Consider the following 23833-nt stretch of genomic DNA (forward strand, 5'->3'; position numbering starts at 1 on the left):
TTTTACAGTAATTACAAAGTAAATGTTTCCTAAACAAACGAATGATAGTAGTGAGGTTAGGTCTACTTGACGAGTAACGGGAAATGTTTAACATGAAGCAGAATTTACAACAGTGGGCGGGAATACATACTGAGAATCTATGGCGCCAAACAGCGGCCAATGAAGCCTCACTTCAGTCACGTGTTATTGTTTATATTAGGATTTTTCTTACATCGAAAAGATTATAGTTGATTCGTAGAAGCGGTATTATGAAAATATGGTATTGTATAAATAGTTGAAATTTGTATTTACTCGTGTATCAACGTATTTTCTATTTCTAATTGCTTGAAATAATTGGTTATGCAAAGGAAATAAATTACGAGGGAGAGCACAAATTTCAGCGCATACAGAGATGGATTTTTACTCGAACTTATTGAGAAGTACTATAAAGGAATAATAACAATTAAACAAACTGATGACGTGACAATGAAACAAAAAGGAAATTGCTGGAAGAAAGTCTCGCTTGAATTTTTCGGTGTTAACACAGTCTAGCATATACAGTCGCGAAGCTCAATACGTAGTAAATATGCAAACATTAGATAGTTGCTCACCACTAGGATCGCTAATATCGCCTCATTACAGGCAATGCAAAATAGTACCGTCACAGTCTATTGTTTCTAGCACTCTCAAAACTCAAGCTTCGTGACTGTATATAGTAGACAGTGGTGTTAATTCCAGTTTTCTCCTATTCTTTGTACGTGATGTAGCAAAATTTCTTAAATATTATTGTTTGTATCTGCTTATTTCTCAGGTGTTAAGTACGGAAAGTCTCCAAACCGTAGTTCAGAAGTCGCTAAATTTCATATTGGGCTATGAATGGATAAGTTTTATTTTTATCGCTAAAGGATCATACAAAATCGATAAATCCCTATTTAAGCAATAGAAAAGTTGAAAGAAACTGTCTCCGTAAAATAGTTAAAAGTCGCTAAATTGGCAACGTTGACTATAGGCATAGGCTACACGTAAGTTAGAGTTCGTGTGAACATAGCCTCAAATACTATTTGTCCACATTTTTTCATCGCTTAATTGATGTAAAAAGCCTCGTTCCTGAATATTCCATCTTCTGTCAACATTATTTGATATAATATCCTCTAATAAATCCTCTCCAATGCCTCCAATGGCCAGAAGCCAATCAAAGGAGTAGACCTGGTTGGCGAGTTGGTATAGCGCTGGCCTTCTATGCCCAAGGTTGCGGGTTCGATCCCGCCCAGGTCGATGGCATTTAAGTGTGCTTAATTGCGACAGGCTCATATCAGTAGATTTACTGGCATGTAAAAGAACTCCTGCGGGACAAAATTCCGGCACATCTGGCGACGCTGATATAACCTCTGCAGTTGCGAGCGTCGTTAAATAAAACATAACATTAACATTCAATCAAAGGATCATTACGTAATGTCAGTAAATAATCTGAAGTAGGGGCTTTTTAGTGTAATTTAATAACTAATCGACATTGTCTAATAAGAATTGAATATAATATAATATAAAATTAATAGATTAATAATGCAAAAGTAAAGATGTGAATTCTGCAATCAATGGGATTTAAAAATTCTCTTTGACTTATTTTAGTTTTGGCAACTGAGTAGTACATTGATTGTACTTTATAGGCTCATTAGTATCGGAATGCATAACATTTTCTTTATTATTTTGGAAAACTTCAAAATTATAGTTGTGATAGACTATTTTTTGAGGGCAATGTGTACAATTTGAAAAATGTAGGTAATAAAATTAAACAAAAACACACACACATATTAAAACACCGCAGTTTAAAACATAAGAGAAACCTTTAAAAATCGGTAGAATATTAATTACACCAGTGAGCGACAAGATTACGTCATATAAAATGCAGCCGGCAATACACACAAAGGGGGAAAGTAAGTGGGAGGAGGATACCCGAACTACTTAACATTGAATGAACAAGTGATGACTAGGACCAGGAAGTTCATGCCCTAAAAAACTATGAAATATGCATGCATATATGCTCTTAAAAACTTGAAAATATGTCAATAAATATGCACTATTAAATTAAAAGAATTAATGTCCCTTGTCAGTAAAGACGAGTAATAATAAACTTACATTATTCCTTAGAGGGTGACTTGCTTGCAGACTCTCCATCAATCCTAAACAGATGGAAAAACTATTTTGCGCAACTACTAAATGTACATAGGCCAAATAGAAATGATCGGGACGAAATTGAAATACAAACTGCTGAGCCATTTATACCCGAACCCACGCTTTCAGAAGTCGAAATTGCGATAGAAAATCTGAAAAAGTACAAGTCTCCAGGTATCGATCAAATTCCAGCAGAATTAATACAAGAGGGTGGGAGTGCATTATATAGCGAAATTTATAAACTTGTACTTGCTATTTGGGAAAAGGAAATTGTACCAGAACAATGGAAGGAGTCCATAATTGTACCTATTTTTAAAAAGGGGGACAAAACCAACTGTGGTAACTTTCGAGGAATATCACTTTTGTTGACGTCGTACAAAATTTTGTCCAATATTCTTTTGAGAAGATTAACTCCGTACGTAGATGAAATTATTGGGGATCATCAGTGCGGTTTTCGGCGTAATAGATCGACTATTGATCAGATTTTTTGTATTCGACAGATAATGGAGAAAAAATGGGAGTATAAGGGTACAGTACATCAGTTATTCATAGATTTCAAAAAGGCTTATGACTCTGTTAAGAGGGAAGTATTATATGATATTCTTATTGAATTTGGTATTCCCAAGAAACTAGTTCGATTAATTAAAATGTGTCTCAGTGAAACATACAGCAGAGTCCGTATAGGTCAGTTTCTATCTGATGCTTTTCCAATTCACTGCGGGCTAAAGCAGGGAGATGCACTATCACCTTTACTTTTTAACTTTGCGCTAGAATATGCCATTAGGAAAGTTCAGGATAACAGGCAGGGTTTGGAATTGAACGGGTTACATCAGCTTCTTGTCTATGCGGATGACGTGAATATGTTAGGAGAAAATACACAAACGATTAGGGAAAACACGGAAATTTTACTTGAAGCAAGTAGAGCGATCGGTTTGGAAGTAAATCCCGAAAAGACAAAGTATATGATTATGTCTCGTGACCAGAATATTGTACGAAATGGAAATATAAAAATTGGAGATTTATCCTTCGAAGAGGTGGAAAAATTCAAATATCTTGGAGCAACAGTAACAAATATAAATGACACTCGGGAGGAAATTAAACGCAGAATAAATATGGGAAATGCGTGTTATTATTCGGTTGAGAAGCTCTTATCATCCAGTCTGCTGTCGAAAAATCTGAAAGTTAGAATTTATAAAACAGTTATATTACCGGTTGTTCTGTACGGTTGTGAAACTTGGACTCTCACTCTGAGAGAGGAACATAGGTTCAGGGTGTTTGAGAATAAGGTGCTAAGGAAAATATTTGGGGCTAAGCGGGATGAAGTTACAGGAGAATGGAGAAAGTTACACAACACAGAACTGCACGCATTGTATTCTTCACCTGACATAATTAGGAACATTAAATCCAGACGTTTGAGATGGGCAGGGCATGTAGCACGTATGGGCGAATCCAGAAATGCATATAGAGTGTTAGTTGGGAGACCGGAGGGAAAAAGACCTTTGGGGAGGCCGAGACGTAGATGGGAGGATAATATTAAAATGGATTTGAGGGAGGTGGGATATGATGATAGAGACTGGATTAATCTTGCACAGGATAGGGACCGCTGGCGGGCTTATGTGAGGGCGGCAATGAACCTTCGGGTTCCTTAAAAGCCATTTGTAAGTAAGTATTCCTTAGAGGTTGAAGCAGAAGTGGTCCCGCTGCCAATGTTGACTGATGAATTGCAGTTCACAACCATCACTTTGCACAAATGTCCAACTGAAAAACTTCGTCTATTGTCTCGCAAAACACTTTTGTAACGTGAAAAACTTCTCTCCATGTCACAAGATGTTATTGGGGCTTATTTAAATGATGTTAACTGCTCCGCAGAGAGAGGCAAGTCTCTTGGTGTGACAGACGGTTTTCCTTCGAGGATGTCTTGAATATCGCAGATCTGTTTATAACCAGGACTTCTTTAAATTACATAATTCACTTTCTCTTTCACTTTTTGTCGTATAGTACCAGGAACAGAACTTAGATTGCATATTGTTTTTTTGAAAAACAGTAAGTGATTCATTTAAGGGAGATCCTACAGCTTCCAGTGACGTTATGGCTGCTGGTAAGAAAGAAAAATGGGCAGATATGAAAGCAAGATTCTCTTCTAACCCAGTGTCTGGCAGAATATTTTGCACTGTTTCTATTGATGTAGCATCATTCGAGTCCAATAAATTAACAACCTTGTTGACAATTAATATGTGCCGAGCATAATACAAAGCTCCAGATAAAAAAATAAATAACATAAAACTCATTAAAATATGCCATATATGCACTAAAATATTGAAATATGATGCGTTTATCAAAATCACGAAAATATACAGTTATATGCACCATAAAATCATATTCAAATAACTGAAAATTCCATAATTCGTGCACATAATGTATAAACATACATTTTTAACCCCTAAGAAAAAATATGCAAATGCATGAACATCCGGGCCCTAGTGATGACCAAGGGAAGAGAGATCATGTTCTACCACTCTGTCCTGCTTGTGTATTGAGGGGTTGACCCACGAGTCAAGAAATGCCGACCACTGATTTACAATCTTCTTAACAACATATTATAATGAGCCGAATGCTTCATGTAAGTATAAAAATAATTTTAATAATGTTAACGTTCCGGTGTCTTTTGTAAAATATTAATATATGAGCAAATCAAGTGGGCTGACAGAAAACCACGATTTAAGTCACACGGAGTTAGTGTGCACTCGAAGTTGGTTGCTTGACGGTTGTCAGCCCACTTTGAGGTCTGTGGATATAGAGGGAAAAATTGGATCGGTGTCGGTTAGAGTTCCCGAGTAGCTCAGTGGTAGAGCGTTGGTACGTTAAACCAAAGGTCCCGGGTTCGATACCCGGCTCCGGAACAATTTTTCCCTCGAAATTATTCAAATCAACTTTACAGGGAGTTATACCTGAAAATCTTGATTTGCATAATACACGTCACTGTTCGTTAACAGAAAACCACAATTTAAGTCACACGGAGTTAGTGTGCACTCGAAGTTGGTTGCTTGACGGTTGTCAGCCCACTTTGAGGTCTGTGGATATAGAGGGAAAAATTGGATCGGTGTCGGTTAGAGTTCCCTAGTAGCTCAGTGGTAGAGCGTTGATACGTTAAACCAAAGGTCCCGGGTTCGATACCCGGCTCCGGAACAATTTTTCCCTCGAAATTATTCATTAATATATGAGGTTTGTAATGGTCGCTGTATACGCTAAATTTAAGAAACGACGCTCTAAAGCTTGTGTGAGTGCCACGATCTTTAGCTAAACTCGCATCTCTGGGATGTAGCTGTGTTTACCTATTGTTAGTATGACGTCTTAGGCGGGGATCCGTCGTCATGCTGAACAAAATTCACAGAAATTACACCACATGCGCATGTAGTGTAGGTCGAGAGGAAACCTAAATTATGTAAGTTTATAGGCATATGACTCGGTTAAGACAGAAGTTATATATAACACTCTTATTGAATTTGGTATTTCCAAGAAACTAGTTCGATTAATTAAAATGTGTCTCAGTGAAACGTACAGCAGATTCCGTATAGGTCAGTTTCTATCAGATGTGTTTCCAATTCACTGTGGGCTAAAGCAAAGAGATGCATTATCACCTTTACTTTTTAACTTCGCTCTGGAGTATGCCATTAGGAAAGTCCAGGAAAACAGAGAGGGTTTGGAATTGAACGGGTTACATCAGCTGCTTGTCTAGTGGATGACGTGAATATGTTAGGAGAAAATCCACAAACGATTAGGGAAAATACGGGAATTTTACTGGAAGCAAGTAAAGAGATAGGTTTGAAAGTAAATCCCGAAAAGACAAAGTATATGATTATGTCTCATGACGAGAATGTAGTACGAAATGAAAATATAAAAATTGGAAATTTCTCCTTTGAAGATGTGGAAAAATTCGAATACCTGGGAGGAACAGTAACAAATATAAATGGCACTCGGGAAGAAATTAAACAGAGAATAAATATGGGAAATGTCTGTTATTATTCGGTTGAGAAACTTTTATCATCCAGTCTGTTGTCAAAAAATCTGAAAGTTAGAATTTATAAAACACTTATATTACCGGTTGTTCTTTATGGTTGTAAAACTTGGACTCTCACTCTGAGAGAGGAACAGAGATTAAGGGTGTTTGAAAATAAGGTGCTTAGGAAAATATTTGGGTCTAAGAGGGATGAAGTTACAGGAGAATGGAGAAAGTTACACAACACAGAACTGCACGCATTGTATTCTTCACCTGACATAATTAGGAACATTAAATCCAGGCGTCTGAGGTGGGCAGGATATGTAGAACGTCTGGGCGAATCCAGAAATGCATATAGAGTGTTAGTTGGGAGGCTGGAGGGAAAAAGACCTTTGGAGAGGCCGAGACGTAGATGGGATGATAATATTAAAATGGATTTGAAGGAGGTGGGATATGATGATAGAGATTGAATTAATCTTGCTCAGGATAGGGACCAATAGAGGGCTTATGTGAGGGTGGCAATGAACCTCCGGGTTCCTTAAAAGCCAGTAAGTAAGTAAGTATAGATTTATGATAAACTCTACTTTGGTTACTTATACAAAGTGGACCAAAAAGTCGCGACACTTTCAACAGCATTTGCGGATTTGAAAGCAGCCATTGAAAAGGATTGGAAGAAATTGATTGGGATCAGATACTGTGCGGAAATAGATCATTTACATAACTCCTTAATAAAGCGAGTCTTTACGGTACAAGTGAGATCAATCGAATCAGGAGTATCGCGACGAGTACCGTTAAAACTCTTTCTTAAGGAGTTACGTACAATATTTTGTTTCATACTATATAAAATATTTAATACTAGCCGTACCCGTGCGCTCCGCTGCACCCGTTAGAAATAAATATAAAGTAATTACATAATTAAAATAGGACGTTTGATCCAGGGAACATTCGTGTTTGATAGAAGGATAAATCGTTTAATATGTTACTTAATTTCAATTGCATCCAAATAATGAAAATGCGATCATTTTGGTCCAGAGACACTCATTTGGTGCAATGCCAATTCCTTTAACATGTTTCTGAATTTTTATTACATGCAACCATAGTTTAATGAACATTGACATCATTTAGATTTAATGTGTATATTTTATTTTACTTGTTATAGGTTTCCATTGAATTATGGTAATAACTTAATTTTAACCCTTGTTTTCTACGTATTCAGTAAATGGCGCTTGGTCCACTATGGTTCTGAACCCTTAAAATAACCTAAATTATATTATATAATATTACATATTATGTTATATTATATTATATTAGAAGCTACTGTAATAACATTATAGCATTGTGTCCATCTAGAGAAACTACACTTTCCAATGGTGAAATAATAATTTATTATACAAATCGGTTAATTTAGCTTCCGATATTACTTCATACAAACACAGAAACATTCTCTGTAGGCTATCTTTCATAGCTTTCGATTGTTGCTGTCCAAGGCTCCTTATAGACGAAGTCATTTGTTTTTTATTTCATTATACGGCTTTAGATGGCAGTTATTTTAATTTTAAAACTCATTTATCTCATTAAATATCAGTCATATCAAAATTTTTCAAGGAATAAAACTTATCGCAAATCATGTTTAAAGAAACGTTTGTTATGTAACATTTTTCACAAAAATCAATAATAAGCGAGATATTTCGATTTCTTTAATTCAGGCCCCCTTATAACCCCTCTTTTAAATAATGCATTTTGAATGCCATATAGCCTAAAATCTAAGTTACAACGAATTTAATTTATATTCCAATTTTCATCGAAATCCGTTCAGCCATTATCGCGTGAAAAGGTAACAAACATACATACAGACAGACAGACAGGCAGACATACAAACAAAAATTAAAAAAAAAAAACGATTTTCGGTTTCAGGGTAGTTAATTATATATGTTAGGACCAATTATTTTTTGGAAAATCGAAAATTACCAGAAAAATGTCGGCTACAGATTTATTATTAGTATGGATTTGTTAATCATTGTATGTTGGAGATGCACTAAATATAGGCAGACAATACGCTCATTACAGGGCCCATAGTTCCGGTTATTGAATAAACAGTTGAAGGAGAGAACTGTGCGAATAATCATGGCGGCAGGTTTAAGAGAGGGATGTGAGATTTAAAAAATGTATTAAATGTAGTAAGTGCAATTGTAACAATGAAAATTATACAAGATATTTAGGAAACAGTGCAATAAAGGTGAAATAAATATTTATGTAAGTAAATTAATTGAGTTTAGTTAGGAAGTTAATGCGAACTGACAGAAATATCATACATATATTTAATTTATTGACTTCAATTAGGTAAATTCAACCTTGTACATATAATGCACATTACAGGGCACTCCGATTGATAATGAAGATTTGCTTGATTTTATGGGTAGTATGTCTCTGATCTGAAGCTTGCTATGCCTGTGTTTTCATGAAAATGATTTGAAGTATATGTTTTGTGTTATGTTACTTTATTATTTTTAAATATTATATCTTGAAGTCATAGTTGAGGTTATGGGAATAACATCCAATAACATAGACCCGTCCAAAAGATTAATAATTGAGTTTTCTCATACTAGGTTTATCGTATGTTGGTAGGCCTGGAATCCGGAAAGTAACTATAACGTGAACTTCCGTTTTCCATACTGGTTTGGTGTATGGAAGGAAGTAAAATTCGATATAGGCTATTATGAAACAAATTAAATTTTACTTCAGACATGTTTTATGTGTGCATTACAAAACACTTCCACATATGCAGAACACGTAACGAATGCTAACCACACCTACAGCGCCATGAACACAGACATGGAAATTCTAAATATTCAACCAAAAAGCCAGAAACTAAACATACTAGAACAATACGAAATATATAGGCACACAAAAACACACCCAAATGAAATTCTCAACGCAACTCAATTTCAGAACACACACACTATTTGACTCCACATTACACTAACAAACACACCCCCATAGGAAACGCAAACAAAGACACCAAGACCGGCACCAGCCAGTTCTGGAGATGGCCAATAACAGGCTGAAACTAGTCAAAAAGACACTATAATATTTAACACGCGAAAGCTATATAGTTATTCCGAATATAATGTTAACATTTTCGAAATATATCTCTTAGCCACTTAGTAGATTCAGTTGAAAACTTGTATTTTTTTTTTTTGTGCGAGATCGTGCGTATTTGCTTGTTTTCCGCACAGAACCAATACGCGGTAAGTGTAAAATACCACATTCAGTATTCCCAACGTAACACACATAACAATTTCCCTCTTCTTACCGCTAAGCGCGACATTCATTTTACTGCTTTAGGCTTTTAACATATTATTTTTTAGAGACGTTTAACATAGTAATAATTATAAATTGGAAACTTACCACTGCAATTTCACCTAAATTGCAATGTTAATTATTGTTTTTAAATATTTGCAAAAATTAAGTAAAGTCTACTACTCCACGAAACTTATTGCATTCCTGATACAAGGAACATTAAGGAAGCCGTGAAAAAATCAACAAGATTCCAGATGCCGATGTTATTACTGCAATATGTTATATAAATAATATTGTTAAAATATTAAAATGAAAAATAAATCATTACATAACCTTACCGTTTGTTTTAAGTTAAGTGGGGGGGGAAAAATACAGACGTATATGACGGCCTGCTGGAGTATAGTAAACACAGAAAACATTTTATAGCAACAATGTTGAAGAAATATATTTTGGTTTTCCGAGGTTGCCGTCATTAAACAGAAACCAACATGGAGATTTCATTGCAACTAATTAGAAATTCGTCTTTCAGGTATGTAATAAACGATCTTCGCACAAAAAAATGTACGATACACGAGCGGTATGTTTGTTTTCATGTTCTCGGAAATTAAAAAAGCTCAACTACGTTTCGCTTTTTCAATCTTTTCCTCGACCATGAAAACGTCAACACACCGCTCTTGTAAAGCATATTACTATTTCGGAGTTTCTTTCTGAAGAAATATAAATTTAATTTTAACATTCCATTAAGACTTATGCATTGAAAAGGATTATCAGTGTTACAGTCGTAACAGTCAACCAAGTTTACATGGACAACATCTTTTCGATCGGGTGTAATCGTTTGTATGTGGTGCATTGTACGCAAAATATAAATCTCTGTAGTAAGTGATGCACTGCTGAACGCCAGATCTAAACAAGAGGCAGATAGGCTGTCATTGAACCGGGGAGCCCACAACCTGTCCTGTTACGTGGAGTAGGAAGTGCAACAGTCCAGCTGAACTGGAGGTCAACAACACGGCTGAGAGCTATCCCGCCGGGGTAGGTGGAGCGAATAAAGCTGGTAAAAATGCCGCGAGTGCTATATTATGTGCACAATTCTCAGGGATTTCCCACCACAGAGATAATGAAGCTTTGTTTTTTCCACCTCTTGATGCTTACTTTTTCGCGAAGATTTGGTCAGTGGCGGTTGCATATAATAGTTCATTTTCATTTCAGCGGCGTTAGATAGCAAAATTAAACTACTTATCATTAGCAGTTTAATAAGAGTTACACGATGTCATCAGTGGCGGTGGAATTTAATTGTGAGATTTATTCGGTTACTTTATGATTTAGTCAGTGGCGTCTATATAATATCCTACTACAGGGACATCATTTTATTTTTACTAACATTTCTAATATTAACCTGGCTATACCTTTGAATTAACGATTGAGAACCGGAAACACCGCTTGCTACCCCCCTCCACGGCTGGAGTTCGATGATACTGGCGTAAAATACAAACATATGACTTTACTAGGTATAGGAGGGAAGAAAAGTAGTTCGTCCATTTACGTAAACTAGGAAATATCGCGATTTTGAGTTTGATAATTTTCATCAGGTTTTTCTTTAATCAAAATACAGTACTGTATTAACATTAAGTTTTTTCACTCACGAACTGAGCTATCCATGCGGACGTATTCATTATGCAGTGTACATTGCACTGTCTAAAGCACATTAACGTACAATATAGAGAATGAAGTTAAATTGAAAAATAATCATAATATCGATATTTAAACATATTTTTGAAGATGGTGGCCGTTCATATCGATACAGGCTTCAATTATCTTTTTTTTTTTTCTTTTTTGCATATTATCGCATTATAGAGTAATGTACCTAATTCCAATTAGCAATTTCGTCCTAGTAACTCATGTTGAAATAATTCTGTACCTACTCTATAAAAGAGTACCTTACGTACTGTAAATTCAATCTTCACTTCTGCCCGATCAGAAAAGATAAAATTACTCAGACATGCTATCTACTGTCCGTCCAAGTGATTTTGTCGCAGGGTCGTAGAAGTTAGGGAAATCACGTGGCAATTAATTAATGAGGCCCTTTTATTTAAGTTATTTTAAACAGTTGTATATTACGTGGACGTCCAATTTCTAACAGAAATTATTGTTTAAAAAAAGAGCTAAGACAGCCCAGCCACTAGCCTTTACAGAGGGGCGAGCAGAAGCGGGTGGGGGAAACCGGGATGCGACATAGGCAAACGGACGACAGTACATGTGCGATAATATTATTCAATATTGAAAGCTCTTTCGTCACTGGAAAATGCGAACATATTTCTGGAACATACCATACTCACTAACTCAGTACTGTTTGTGTTTACTATGACCGTAAGGCGACTTTGACTGTATACGCTTGGTTCTGTGTTGAGAACGGTTGGAAGTTTACTAGTAGAGGGGTGGGAGTGAAGTACATTAAAAAACTCAGGTACAATAAAAATTGAAGTAAAAATAAAATGATGTCCCTGTATAATTCTGTTCAAGTGCATAAGATTTTTGCTGATGATATGGCTTTGTTAGCACAAGGGGAAACGATACTATGTGATATGCTACAGAAGCTAAATGACAGCTGTGAGCAGTATGGGATGAAGATAAATACAAATAATACTAAGACCATGGTCATAGGAAAAAAATAAAGAAGGTAAACTTGCGAATTATACTATAAGCAGTAACATGAGCTGCTGCCAAGAAGTTAAAAGGAGGATAGGAATGGCCAAGGAAGCTTTTAATAGAAAAGGGAGCATATTTTGCGGACCTCTGGAAAAAGAACTAAGGGAGAGACTAGTGAAATGCTTTGTATGGAGTGTGGCATTGTATCGGGCAGAAACGTGGGCATTACGAGAAAGTGAAGAGGAAGCGGATAGAAGCATTTGAAATGTGGATTTAATTGATTTTTTAAAATAAGGAACATTAACAAATTGAATGTTCTGTAATTTTGCTGTTACCTTGTTATAGAGACTTGGAACGGAGTTGCTACTGTGATTATAACATACACTTGTGGTACATTTAGGCTCTGTAAAGCATATGTTGTCTGGTGTTTTAGTTTTATATTTATGTGAATACAAATGAAATTTATTACAGTTTTTATGTATGAAAGTCAATAAAACAGTGTTATAAATTTGATAGATATTAAATAATCTTTAAATTCAGAATACAACTGTTCTGAAGGTTAATCAAGAGGCTTATTAAGATATATTTTTATTATTCTTTTCGTTAAGAAGTTTAAATGTTCTTAGTTAATAAGGCATATTTTCATTTGTGCCTTTTCTAATATTCATATTGGATATTTATTTCAAGTTCAACATTTGGAATCATACAATAGCCTACAAGTACGGCTAGATTGTAGTAGCCTCTAGAGCAACGGTCATCAGCACAGTGCACCCTCGGGCTAGCGTCACTTACTCGCGGATAAGAGATAGTGCCGTGTATACTTGGCTGCTTCCTTATGGACGAGGTGCATGTTGCGATACAGTATTTATCCGTTACCCATTTCAGCCAATGCTGACGACTACTGCTACAGAACTTTATAGAATTTCAGTAGGATTTCCTTATTTAATTTTCCTTTGTAATGTTGTCGATTTTTCTACATAAATTTTCCTTTTTATATATATTTTTTATCATTATGTTTAAAATAATCAATATTTGTGACCCGAAAAGGGACCTAAAGTTGTGAAAGAAAATTTTTCAGGAGATCAAAATAACGAGTTTAGTGTAAAAACTGCATTTCTATGTTTTGACATATTGCACTACATGTAGGCTTTCTTTACATATTAAACTAGGACATAGTTTTACACAATGCTCTTTAGATACGTAAATGTTTCTTATAAGAAGCTTCTAAGAAAACAAGTGAAAGCTTTAATTGCATTTTTCTCGAAAAGTACATAATTTAATATCCACGTTCAATAAGTAATATATTAAAAACTATAGTACCTAGAACCGTGAACTTTTTTTTTAAATGCTCAGTATGTCATCCTCTTTTTGAAGCCACAAAAGAAAACAAAAAAATTAAAAATCCGACTTTAGGTCCCATTTCCTGCAACTAGTCAAATTTTTAATAGAGTATCTCGAATGTTTTTTCTCGGTTATACATATCGATAAAATAAACGATCAAACTTCTGTTTCACTGTGGCGAAAACTTACACAAGAGAAATATCGCTTACATGTTAAAGCAAAATATGGACCTTGCTATGTTTTCTGTAGTTTGGTTATGAGTGTAGGAAGAAAATAGATCTTCAAGGTCGTTATGCACTAAATTACGGCTCTTCTTCATTACGTAATATAATTTAATCTAACAGGATAATTCGATTATGTTCATTCAGATTTGCAGAGAGTTGGAACAAAAAGAACAAAAGTGACTGGATGACTGTCTTAAGAGAGGTTGACGTCAAACTGAAAGGTCCACAGAACCGCAGAAGAAGAGATACCTAGACCTCGATTTAGCATTAAGTATGCTAGTGTAAATTAGCCTTGTGTGTATGAAAAAAGACAGACAGGAGGTAACTCATTATAACCTGTACAAAAAGTAGTTCCGGCACCAGTGGGTCGTATCCTGGAACGTTGCAGTGTGACATGTTTCAACAGCAGTACATTATTTCGTCGGTTGGTACAGACTATAACATCTGCATCAGCTGTTGTTTATAGCTGCAAGGTCCGTCGTTCCCAGCGCCCCTATCGTCATATGACAATGAACAAGAGAGGGTAGTAGCATTCACAACTACTGGCTACACAATACACCTTGTACGTCTAGGACTGGGCGTAGAATTAAAACCCCACACCAATGGCGTGATGTTTAATATGGTAACTGTGTCCATTTAATATCTTGTTCCTTTAATTTCGTCACCGTACGGAATAGAAGGGAGTTCATGCTGTAAGAACTCCCTCAATATGCATACATCTATGTCTTTAATATGTGTAAAATATTACTACGTGTTATTGTTTCAATGTATATTTCACTTTTGGTAGTGTGGAAGAGAAGGTCTCATGGCCTTAACTCTACCAGAATGAATGAATGAAAGAATGAATAAGGAAGTAACTAAGTAATTGAGTTAGCGAGTGAGTGAGTAAGTGAATAAGTCGGTGAATGACTGAGTGAAAGAAGAATGGATGAATAAATAAATAAATAAATAAATAAACATAAATGAATGAGTCCACACCTGTGGAGTAACGGTTAGCACGTCTGGCCGCGAAACCAGGTGGCCCGGATTCGATCCCCGGTCGGGACAAGTTACCTGGTTGAGTTTTTTTCCCGGGATTTTCCCTCAATCCAATATGAGCAAATGCTGGGTATTTTTCGGTGCTGGACCCTGGACTCATTTCACCGGTATTATCACCTTCATCTCATTCGGACGCTAAATAACCTAAGATGTTGATAAAGCGTCGTAAAATAACCTACTAAAATAAAAAAAATGAATGAGTGAGTGAGTGAGTAAGTCGGTGAGTGAATGAGTGGGAGAATGAAGCATGGATAAATAAATATATATATATATATATATATATATATATATATATAAGCATAAATGAATGAGTGAGTGAATGAGTTGGTGGATGAAGAATGGATAAATAAATAAATAAATAAACATAAATGAATGTGTAAGTGAGTCAGTGAGTGAATGAGTGGGTGGATGAAGAATGGATGAATGAATAAATAAATAAATAAATAAATAAATAAATATAAATGAATAAGTTAATGAGTGAATGGGTGAGTGAGTGAATAGATGGGTGGATGATGAATAAATAAATAAATAAATAAATAAATAAATAAATAAATAAATAAGGATATAAATAAATAAACATAAATGAATGAGTAAGTCCACACCTGTGGAGTAACGGTTAGCGCGTCTGGCCGCGAAACCAGGTGGCCCGGATTCGATCCCCGGTCGGGACAAGTTACCTGGTTGAGGTTTTTTTTCCGGGATTTTCCCTCAACCCAATATGAGCAAATGCTAGGTAATTTTCGGTGCTGGACCCTGGACTCATCGGTATTATCACCTTCATCTCATTCGGACGCTAAATAACCTAAGATGTTGATAAAGCGTCGTAAAATAACCTACTAAAATAAAAAAAATGAACGAGTGAGTGAGTGAGTAGGTCGGTGAGTGAATGAGTGGGAGAATGGGTGGGTGGATGAAGCATGGATAAATAAATAAATAAATAAATAAACATAAATGAATGAGTGAGTGAGTCAGTGAGTGAATGAGTGGGTGGATGAAGAATGGATGAATGAATAAATAAATAAATATAAATTAATGAGTGAATGATTGGGTGAGTGAGTGAATGAGTGGATGGAGAATGGATGAATGAATGAATAAATAAATAAACATAAATGAATAAGTTAATGAGTGAATGGGTGAGTGAGTGAATAGGTGGGTGGATGATGAATGAATAAATAAATAAATAAACATAAATGAATGAGTGAGTGAGTCAGTGAGTGAATGAGTGAGTGAGTAGGTGGATGAAGAATGGATGAATGAATAAGTAAATAAACATAAATTAATGATTGAGTGAATGAGTGGGTGAGTGAGTGAATGAGTGGATGGAGAATGGATGAATAAATTAATAAATAAATAAACATAAATGAATAAGTTAATGAGTGAATGGGTGAGTGAGTGAATAGGTGGGTGGATGATGAATGAATAAATAAATAAATAAACATAAATGAATGATTGAGTGAATGAGTGGGTGAGTGAGTGAATGAGTGGATGGAGAATGGATGAATGAATAAATAAATAAATATAAATTAATGAGTGAGTGAATGGGTGAGTTAGTGAATGAGTGGGTTAGTGAGTGGATGAAGAATGGATGAATGAATAAATAAATAAACATAAATGAATGAGTAAGTTAATGAGTGAATGGTTGAGTGAGTGAGTGAATAGGTGAGTGGGTGAATAGGTGGGTGGAAAATGAATGAATTAATAAATAAATAGATAAACATAAATGAATAAGTTAATGAGTGAATGGGTGAATGAGTGAATAGGTGGGTGGATGATGAATGAATAAATAAATAAATAAATAAACATAAATGAATGAGTGAATGAGTCAGTGAGTGAATGAGTGGGTGAGTGAGTGGGTGGATGAAGAATGAATAAATAAATAAATAAACATAAATGAATGAGTGAATGAGTCAGTGAGTGAGTGGGTGGATGAAGAATGGATGAATGAATGAATAAATAAATAAACATAAATTAATGAGTGAGTGAATGAGTGAGTTAGTGAATGAGTGGGTTAGTGAGTGGGTGAGTGGATGAAGAATGGATGAATGAATAAATAAACAAATGAATGAGTAAGTTAATGAGTGAATGGTTGAGTGAGTGAATAGGTGAGTCAGTGAATAGGTGGGTGGAAATGAATAAATAAATAAACATAAACGAATGAGTGAGTCAATGAGTGAATGGGCGAGCGGAATACTAGGTCATTGGATAAGTAACGGCAACAACGCTGTAGATTGGTGCTTCAAGCGATGACCATTGAAATCTTGTACTACGTAATAGAGAAGCGGTTGTTTAATAAATGTGCAATATTGAAAGTCTTAAAGTAGCCATATTTTGTAAATGCAGTGGCTATTTCTGATTTGTAGCAAACAATACAGCCCTAAAGGTACGAACAAAGGTGCAAGGAAGAAAACAACTTTCAACATCACAGGATATAATTGTTGTGTACTTTGAAGAAGATAGTTGTTTAGCAGAATGAGAGAAGTCTGAGGTAGTATGACTGCATTTCGGAAGAGTAAAGAAAGAGATGGCAGAATAAAGTACAGAATTTACTAGAAACTTGAAGCCTTAAAGAGAACTGATATAAATGCATAGTGTTAGTAAGCTAGATTGCCTTAATATCAGCAGACAGAAATAGTTCTTTATAAAGTCGTTTTGAGAATTTATTTTTAAGTTTTATTTATTTATTTTTTTTCCCCTAGCATCTAAACAAAAGTTAAAATACCGGTATTGTATAGGGCGAAAGTGGTATAACAGTGCAGATCGAAGAGGACAATGAAATATGTTAAAATAAATAAAAAAAAACTATAATGCGTTTTGTAATTAGTGCAAACTTAATTAGAAAGTAAGCTGAAACTCTGAGTAGTTTGGCAATGGCGCATCGCAGCGGCGGCGAGTACGGTGGAAAATATTATCTCAGTGTTGCTGACCAAGGATGTAAACTAACTTTACTTGTCGATCAATATTGTACTGTAGGTCTACTGATTCTGGAATAAAAAGATATGGTCGTTATGGAAGAATGTTCTTATTGTTGATAGGGATTTGTTTCACTCCTCTTCTTAGAAATTTAAGTCTGAGACATTTACCTGTCGTGTTCTTTTCAAATACAGATTATTCGATTCACAGAAGAGTCGGTAGTAAAAAATGTACATAGGTAAATGGCGCACGATTTCTCAGTAATTTGTTACCAAGCCAGTATTTGAAATACAATTATTTGTCAGGTGAATTACACACTTTCATATTCTTTTAGACCTATTTATTGTGCAAGCTCACAAATTCTTCGTTGCCTTTGCCCTTCACTAGACCACAGAATATTACATGAAATCCAATGAAATATGCTCCAACAGTCATAAATTCCCCTGTGTAGTTAAAATGTTATGTTCATTATATGCTTTGCACTTCAATATTTTATTATTATTATTATTGTTATTATTATTATTATTATTATTATTATTATTATTATTATTGTCTTAAATTTTTATACTTTGTATGTCTAATTTATTTTGACCTACAGTTCACATTTTATTATGCATTTTCCTTTCTTTCTATATGTTATATATTATGTCTGATTTCTACTGACTTGTTGTTTACAATTTATTATGATTATCTACTTCAGTTTTGTGTGTAAAATTGTAGTGTACTTTACTTTGTAAATTTGTAGTGTTTTTGCGCCGCAATTTTACTCCTGGTTGAGTGTTAGAGAAAGCCGTATGGCCAGTTAAATAAACCATTATTATTATTGTTATTGTTATTATTATTATTATTATTATTATTACTACTACTTACTAGCATTTAAGGAACCAGGAGGTTCATTGCCGCCCTCACATAAGCCCACCATTGGTCCCTATCCTGAGCAAGAGTTGTTATTATTATTATTATTATTATTATTATTATTATTATTATTATTATTATTATTATTATTTAGGGAAAGAAGACAGAGGACGGACACTGGAAAGTTTTCTTTTCTCAATCGTACTATCAAGGACTGGAATGCTTTACCTGCAGACTTGCTAAAGGCTTTTCCAATAACCAAAAATGTATTTAAAAATAGGCTTAAGGATTTTACTAGTAGACGGTAGTATACTATACACACTATTTAAAGGGTGTAATTGATATTTTGTTACTAAAGTGTTGTATCAGTGAAGAAGTGTGTTGTGTAAGTGAAGTGCATTTCTGTCAGTGAAGCTTTATAGTTCATAGTGGCAGTGCAAAGTATTTGAACAGTGAAATGTTTTTGAAGTGTTAGTGAAATCAGAATAGACTCAGTGAAATGTGTCATAGTTCCAGTGCAGTGAGTGAGTTGTCAGCGAAATGAGTGTAGTGCTGAAAGATACTTGTGCATGTATGAACATATCGTACTCGTGGGTTAAAATACAAATTAGATTTACTTTAATGTTATTTTAAGTGATCGTGCTTCATTTAATTTAGGATGCTCCCTGTTATTATTATTATTATTATTATTATTATTATTATTATTATTGTTATTTATTATTATTGTTATTATTATTATTAATTGTGTTTATTATTTATTGTCATTGAGTGTAATTAGTTGTCTTTGCCCTTCACTAGACTACAGAATATTACATGATATCCTATGGAATATGCTCCAACTGTCATAAATTCCCCTTTGGATTCGCACGGGGTTTGAACTCTTATCTTCATCGTAGAAATCCTACATCGTAACCTTTGAACTGGCTGTAATCCGCCATTCATAAGCTTCTTGTCTTCATTTATTACCTTAGGACTAGAGGCAGGCGCAACAGGTAGTTTCAATCTTTAAAGTTGCTATGGTCACCGTGTTGGAATATAGAATGCAGACAGATTCTTGTGAAACTTTCTGGTCTTGCTTTACATGTGCGATAAATGATAAAGGAAGGAATATTTAAAAGGCTGACGTAATGTTCGTTCATAAATTAAGAGATTGTTGTAATTTATCCAATTTTATACTGACTCCACTCGAATGATGAGAGAAGAATATTTAAAAATAACATAAAAAGGAACGCCAGCCCAAACTCGATCAATTAACAATTGTAGAAAACAAAGAACGGCCGTTGCAAAATTTTCCTTTGTTAACCGCACAATAGTAGACTGGAACAGCTTACCTGCGGCAATCTGTCAGGGTGGTCCTCTCAAAATCAATACATTTAAGGAATGGTTGAGAAGATTAGACTGAAAATGTAATTGTAGGTGCAGTGTGAATACCTAAGTTGTGTTATGCAATTAATTAAGTTGATATGTAATTAATTAAGATGATATGTAATTTAGTTGATATGTAAATAAATTAAGGTGATATGTAATTAATTAAGATTATATTTAATTAAGTTGATTTGTAATTAATTAAGGTGATATGTAATTACTTAAATTGGTAATTAATAGTTGGGTGAAATAGAAGTACTTACAAGTTAGGTTTACTTTTGCTTATTGTAGGCGTTATTATAGAATAGTTTTTATTTATAGTGCCGGGTTTATTGCATCTATTTATTTATAGTTAGAAATAAATTTAAGTTTATTTTATTTTATTTTTTTTCTTTTTCTTTTATTGCTGTAATTATTGTAGAATTATAATGGTATTATTGTATATTATATATCACTGCCACCGGGTATATACCCCATTGTAGTGTTAATAAATAAATACTTACATACATACATACATACACACACATACATACATACATACATACATACATACATACAAATTGTAAACAAAAACAAATGAAAATTAATAAATAATTAACTTAACGCCAAAGATGCGGACCTGGATACCGGTTAGATGTGTGTGATTTGCGGTGAACGAAGCGGTTATGGAGTGGGGTATCCTAGTGCCATTTTCGTTTCGCCATTATTTAATTTCATGCACAGAAATGATATTCTGGTCGGGACAAGTTACTTGGTTGAGATTTTTTCGGGGGTTTCCCCTCAACCTGTTAAGAACCCCGGACCCTGGACTTGTTTCGCTGGCATTATCACATTCATCTCACTCACAAGAAAACAATCTCATGGGGCCAGATAATTTTTTTCCACCATGTTAATAATGTCAAATCAAAGTGCTTGTACAAATTTTGGCCACTCGAGCCGTAAAAAATAAGTTTTTCTCGGGTCTTTTACAGAAAGAAAACATAATTTCTTGAAAAGATTTATTGGAATAGATACAGCAATTTTTTTTAGCTTTTTTTCAACATAATCCCCGCCGGAACTGGCAATAGAACCGTCCCAGGTCGTGGTGCTTGAATTTAATAGAAATGTATCTTCTTCTTCTTCTTCTTCTTCCTCTTCCTCTTCTTCTTCTTGCGGCTTTTTATAGCATATTTAATGCCTTTCCGCCCCTAATCTCCATCTGCCGATCATTCCAGATTCCGTCTTCTAATCTTCTATTTTGCATATTTAGGCTAATTTTCGTTCGTTAATAAATGTGGTGATAGTCGTTAGTTTCGCGTTTTCATCGTTTACGAAATACAGAGTGGCCTACTTAACTCTTTCACCTCCGATAGGGTGTGAAATATTTCAGATGTACACAAACCGACAATTCAATTACATCGAAGAAGACATCTGATACACGTAATGTATTTTTTTGTACATGAAATAATTTTCAAGATATTAGAGTCAACTTTCTTTTTTTTAAATGAGAACCAACTAGGTTTTGTATTGCAAAATGTTGCATTAGCTCTGTCTGATAATAACTGGCTACTTTACTTTACTGACGTAAGCAATGTCTGACCAAGGATCGAACAGAGGGAGGACAATTCTGGTTAGAATTGTGCGTCAATTAAATCACAATCACAATGTAGTGTAAATTTTAATACTATGGAAACGTTGCACGTGATTGAGACATAAAAGTAGTGTACAATAAAAATAAACAACTATTCTCAAAAACAAAACACAAAATCTCCGGTGTGCAATCAAATTTCTCGCCGATGTCTTATCGTTCAATTGTCCAGTACAGAACTGAAGAAATAAGGGTTGTACTGGCTAGTGTACAGCACTATGTGTGTGTTCGATCTTCAATTACGTCAACATTATGAACTAGACATAAGAAAGTGTCCGTCAGACATTGTTTATGTTTACTCTTACCGGTGACATTCAAAGAGTCAGTAAAGTAGTCAGTTGTCTTCAGGCGATACTTCGTGAATGTTCCGCTTGGCTTATGAATCTGAGCATACACGTATAAGATATGGCAGCCTCATTGAATGGTAATGTTGTTGTTGTTGCTTAGTCAACTGTTGAAGACAGGTTTGAACCTCATAAGTTACACCATAAGGCATCACTCATGAGGCAACTAAGCCAGGAGATAATGAGGTAGAGCAGCATTTCTCAAACTTTTTTGAAGTGCGGACCACTTTTTTAAGTCAGAACAGTTCCGCGGACCACCTTGCTCTTTTTCCCTTCGAAAGCAAATTTATCATTTTTGTAGCATATTTCAATACCAGTATACTTGTATTTTAAAAAGGAATTAATTAAAATAAATTTAATTCAATTAATTTTATATTGGTATTAAGGAATTAAGTTAATGTTAGTAGAAGAAAATTCATTTTGGTTTTTTATAATATTTAAGTTATTAGAGTTTATATAATCTTTAACTAATTAACTAAAAAAAAAATAAATGTTGGTACTCGCATTAATAAGATGAATGCCGATACTTGTACAGTTGTTCTATATTTAGATGTACGCTGGTAAGTTTAAATCGGAGATCGTCACATACATCAAGTCGATTTTGGCACTTTGTTTTTATTGGAGTTAGTGATGAAAACCCTTTCTCACACAGATATATAGAAGCAAACTGAATTATAATCTCTAAAGCACCATTGTACAGTTCACTGTATTCTCTTTTCACTTGTAACAAGGTCCAGAAATTAATCATACCTTCCGCTTCGAATTTAATTTTAACCCCTTACCGCATTCTGGGACAGATATGGCACATACCGGTTTTTTATTCATATAATTTAAAATATAAGCGTATAATATTTCAAACTACATACTGGGACAGATATGGCACACGGTCAAGAATTGGATTTGACCATATGTGACATCAGTTGAGAAAGAAAGAACTACTTAAGTTATCTGAATATTAAACCGGTGTGTACAAGACTGTCCGATGCGGTAAGAGGTTAAGTCCGGTGTCATTCGAGAGTTCAATTAACTATTCTCTTTCACTCAATGAAAGTTTGTTATTTTCAATATCGCAATGAAAGGGATCACGAACCCATGAAAATTCGTCATATTTACTTGGAAAATAAGTTTAAAATTGTGACCTCAGAGTTGTATTATTGTTGTACGACGTACTGTACGTGATCATTTCAATGTGCTGACTGGGTGTCGGCAAAACTATTAAGAAAATCACAAATACATGAAAAGGTTCGGTACTTTGGTCCTCTGTTATGAATTCGGGTGGTCCCTGGCTGGGATTACAGGTGCCAGATGAGCTATAGTGTGATACATAATTCGTTTGAATTTTATTTTTTCTTCTGTATTTTTTTAAGGACCACAAGGGCACACCTCGAGGATCACAGGTGGTCCGCGGACCGTAGTTTGAGAAACGCTGGGGTAGAGTGACACTTTCTTTCCCCCTCCATTGCATACATCGCCGATTAGCTACATATTACACTAATCAGACTTCAGATGCATACAAAAATATTGTTCTTCCTCTGACACATATCGTCAAGTGAGATGTACTGTCCGAATAGATGTAGGTCTACATATCAGCCAGAACCTCAATCGGAGGCAAATTGTAGAAGCTATAATAATATTAACCTGACATTATGAATTTTAATGTTCACAAGTTGTGAAGCGCGGAAACTTCAAATCTCATACCTCTGCCGTTGCTGTTGTATGTAGGCTATGTCTGTATGTCTGTATGTATGTATGTATGTATGTATGTATGTATGTATGTATGTGTGTATGTATGTATGTATGTATGTATGTATGTATGTATGTATGTATGTATGTATGTATGTATGTATGTATGTATGTATGTATGTATGTATGTGTGTGTGTGTATGTGTATGTATGTAGATAGATGGATTTATTGAGTAATATTATACATACAAATTTTATATTATCATAATTTTGTCTAATCCAATGCACGGGTCTTCTGACCGTTCGTGCTTTGTACTCGAAACAAGTTCTCCTTTGTAGGTTCCCCCCCCCCCCC

The sequence above is a fragment of the Periplaneta americana genome, chromosome 9 (genome assembly GCF_040183065.1).
Source record: "Periplaneta americana isolate PAMFEO1 chromosome 9, P.americana_PAMFEO1_priV1, whole genome shotgun sequence".
In the NCBI taxonomy this organism is placed as follows: domain Eukaryota; kingdom Metazoa; phylum Arthropoda; class Insecta; order Blattodea; family Blattidae; genus Periplaneta; species Periplaneta americana.